Source organism: Penaeus chinensis, chromosome 4 (genome assembly GCF_019202785.1).
Source record: "Penaeus chinensis breed Huanghai No. 1 chromosome 4, ASM1920278v2, whole genome shotgun sequence".
NCBI lineage: Eukaryota > Metazoa > Arthropoda > Malacostraca > Decapoda > Penaeidae > Penaeus > Penaeus chinensis.
The window spans coordinates 47,424,147-47,429,146 of NC_061822.1; positions in this window are offsets into that span (position 1 = coordinate 47,424,147).

Here is a 5,000-nt window from a genome sequence, read left to right on the forward strand (position 1 = left end):
GAATTCCTTGCACATTTACAAAAAAAGACAATCGCCACATCTTCTTAAAAATCACTTTACTATATTTACCATGAGGGAACACGTTGTTTGGGCCATTACTGCCGAATTATATATACTTTGAAATTCAAGATGCTTCCCTCCTTTAAGCTAAAAACACAAGGTAAAATCGGAAAAAGAAATAAAAGGATGAGTTCTGGTGTTTTACTGGGACCGTGACAGTGTACATATACACGAATCAATACAATTAGCTGTACCTTTTTATATCAGATTACAGGTCACTGTTGTAATCCATTGTCGAAGGGAGTCCGTTACAAAAGTTCAGAAAAATCACACAAAACACAAAAGGCGACAGCGTGTTGCCTCGGCGAACCCCAGCCTGCCCTCTCTCTGTCTCTGGCGGGCTTCCCCTGGGTGCGCATCCTCGAGGACCTTCGCGGTAAATACCCTAGTCTCAACTCATAAGGTCGTTTTTCAGTTAATCATGTCGTCCTACACAGTTGTTTTCGTCTGCGCCCTGGCTCTCGCTCCTTTTGCAGTGCTCTTGTTTTGTTTCGTCGTTTTTAATTATTCTGTATATACACAATTGCTCGCGCGTGCCAGTCCGTTTGCAAATCTGATCACGACAGTAGTACTAGTAATAGTTACAGTAATAATAATAATAACAATAATATTATTATTATTACAATAATTATTATTATTATTATTACAATAATAATAATTATTATTATTACAATAATAATAATAATGATATCAATAATGATAATGATAATGATAATAATAACAATAATAATAATAATTATTATTATTATCATTATAGAAATAATAATAATAATTATTATTATTATCATTATAGAAATGATAATAATAATTATTATTATTATCATTATAGAAATAATAATAATAATAATAATAATAATGTTAAATAATAATAATAATAACAGTAATTGTAGAAGTAGTAGTAGAGCAATACTATTACTACTACCAATGATGATGGTAAAAATAAAAATAACAATAATGATTAGGGTAATAATAATGACAATAATAATAAACCCGCTATTGTTATTAGTTATTATTATTGTTGTTGTTGTTGTTGTAATTATTATCATTATTTTATTATTGTTATTATTATCATTATTATTATATTCATTAGTAATATTATTACGGTTATTATCATCACTATTATTACTGTTATTATTAGTATTTTCATCACCATCATGATGATAGTGATAATGATGATAATCGCAATAATAATTCAATAATAATATTAATAATGGTAATAATGATGAGAATAAGAATATAATAAGTAAAGTAATAATAATAACTAGATTATTACCCTTGTTGTTTCTATCACACATATTGACATTAACACTATTATCATTATCATTATAATTATCTCCCCAAGGTCATTATATTCACTATCATCACCTAACTAATACCCTCACCATGACCACCACTTTTACCTTTATATATTTGGTTAGGTTATGGAACTATTAAGATTTTGTTTACATTGGCGAAAGCTGAGATATAAGCTTTTGGTCACGGTTGTTCATTACCTTTTGTTGAAGCTGTGATGCCACCTCTCTCAGCCATTCCTTTATCCTTTCGCCTCCTTCCTTCCCCCTTTCTTCTTCCTTTTCTTACCTGCCTATCCTTTCTATCACTTACTTATTTTTTTCTCACCTTCCCTTTTCCACTATTTGTTTCCTTATTCCTTTCTCACTTGATGATAACCAAGATAATGCAGACGAAGTTTTATATTATCTTTCTATTGCAACAACATCAAAAGTGTTAGCTACTGGATTTATTTAAGGGGTTTACTTCGAGTTCTCTGTGTAATATTATTTTTGTATCAAAGTATACTATGAATATTGCAGGAAAAATGAACTAGAAATACACAAGGAAAATAAACAAATAAATGTGAAATTGTGCCGAACATTTCAAATCCAAATAAGGAAAAAGACAAGAGAAGAAATAACAAATCATAATCAAGAAAGACGAACAAATTCCTGCCCAGCCGTCGGTTTTCTCGTGTGAATGTGTGATTGTGAACACACACACACACACACACACACACACACACACACACACACACACACACACACACACACACATACACACATATATATAAGTATATATTTTTTATCTAAATATATAAATACATTTATATACAAATATCTGGCTATATATGTATCTATCAATCTATTGTTAGACCTTTCCTGTCTTACATCCTTACATAGACCTCATGGAGGGTATACGAATCAGCCCATTGACTCATTATATGAGAATTCACTCAGAAATAAAAGTTTCTGTTAACAGAGATCTTGTGTAAGACCACACTCCTCTGGCTAACACCTGATAGCTAACGGGTGTTTATTACATTCCAAGATATTTATCTGCTCAAAGATGGGGTAATACACAAAGTATATATATTTAATTGGCATCAAAATATATTCAGATAATAAGTAAACGAAATATGACAAAGATATTATTTAAGTTGATAAAACACAATCACATCACAAATGTAGACTGAGTATTGCTTTCAAATGACTATTCACCATAGATTTTCAAACATACATACATACATACATACACACATACATATATATATATATATATATATATATATATATATATGTATATGTATGTATATGCATATGTATATGAATACAACCTTAGTTATTCTGACAAAGAAAAAGTTTAATGTAACATCCCAACGCAAAATTCCCTTTTCCCATTAATTAACTTTACCTTTCATCCCCAGATAACATTTTAAACTAACACAATTCAATACAACCATTATTAATATCTAGCTATCAAATAAAACAAAATTCAATACAACCATTATTCCTATCGAGACATCAAATCAAAGGCAGCAGCAGCATCTCCCTTCCCTTCCCTTCCCTTCCGGCCTAACCATCGAGAGAGCGTCGTAAACAAAACGTTCCTAAATTATCGACATATCATTTCGTTTATCGTTTTCACAAAATAATGACCTCTTCTTGATCCTCACATTTGTAAACAAAAGAGAGAAAAACTTTGTATAAAGTTCACATAATGGACTAATACATATGTGACAAATCATACATAATTTTTTACAAGTATAAAAATATTGTTCCAGGAATAGAATTTTATTTTTTTATAATGCACTACCAAAAAATTAATTCATTCTATGCATATAAATGACACAGGAAAGGTAGAATTTGAGAGAATAAGGGTAACACTATCCATATGTATATATATACATGTATGTTTGTGTACATGTATATATATATATATATATATATATATATATATATATATATATGTATATATATCCATATATGTATATATATGTATACATACACATTTATATATACATATGTATATATAAATATATATATGTGTGTGTATGTACATATATATGTATATATGTATATATATTTACATATATATATATATATATATATATATATATATATATATATATATATAAACACACAATAAGGCATTTTGAAAATTGTGCACACACCTAGAAACATTAAAACCACGCACAAGACAAATAAAGAAAAATTTAATCAATCATATGAAAATACACTTCTAACACTCACCAAAAACAATGATACTAACTATACAACTGATGGTATGATCCTTATCATCGTCATAAAAAAACGGTGATAATAAGGATAATCATCATCAGTATTTATATATGTTGAAATCCACACACGTAACGACACCTAATTCCTCACGGCACATTTTTTCAATGCTAATGCTTGAATTCTGTCTTTGAAGTGAATCCGATTTTCACACATTAAATTCGTTTTTCATTCCCTCTGTCAACTTCTCGCACTTCTCATGCTGAACGGTCTTTCCCCCCTTCATTCCTGATGGCGATGACCTTCCTCCCACGGTTATAAGCACTGTAGTGACCCCTTTAAGAAGTTTTTAAGCTTTTGTGAAATACGTTAGGGATTACTCGATCCATTACTTGCATTCCTGAGGCTTATCAGTGGATTTTCCTTGGATGATGATTATCTATATCTATTTGGAAATCCGTGATGATATGCGTAAGTCTGCACCTTGTATGGCATGTCAAAGGTCTGTAATATTTTTCTATATGGATAAGATATAAATTTGAAAAGTTGATTTCGGGATTTTTGGTCTTTTCGCTTATCAGGCTGCCCAATCAGCTCAATCAATCCGTGAGTAAATCCAATAATCTCATACACAAACAGACTCTGTTTTCGTCATTCACTTATTCTCTCTCTCTCTCTCTCTCTCTCTCTCTCTCTCTCTCTCTCTCTCTCTCTCTCTCTTTCTTTCTTTCCCTCTCTCTATCTATCTATCTATCTATCTCCCTTCCTGATTGTCTGCCTCTCTCTCTCTATCTCTATATCTATCTCTTTCTCTCTGTCTCTCTCTCTCTCTCACTCACACTCTCTCTCTCTCTCTCTCACCCAAAAAAAAACAAAAAAACACACGCATTGAAGGATGCGCGCTGACATTTTTTTTTTCTTCTAAATTCTTTCTTCCTTTTTTTCTAATTTCCTTTTCCCCCAGTGTAAGAAATCCCGTCTGCGTAAAGATATCATTAGGAACTTTCATTCGGCGATGTCCGAAGCTCAGCAAGTTCGATTGGCTGAAAAGCTCATCAACTCTCCTTCATCATCTAACCAACTTTTCCATAGTTCGTTAGGTGGCAGTTTCTGGAAGTTCTTAGTGGTATCTGCCGGAAATGCAGTGACCGTGATTCAGAACGCGGGAATAATAGCTAATGCTGGCTAGTAACAGAAGCAGGCTCCGACGCCGTCTAATTGCCAGGGCCTACTTCTCTCGCTCACCGCTTTTTATCATTCCTTGGTGTAGCGAAAAACTACATTGTATGTTAGGAGGCTGGGAGATGATGGGTTGTAAATCTTTAATGACAGTAGTGCTGATTATTATTGATTATCTTTTGGTGACAGTATTGATCACTATGTTTTTGGTAATGATGTTTTTTTTTTCCGCAAATGATTGGTAAACCA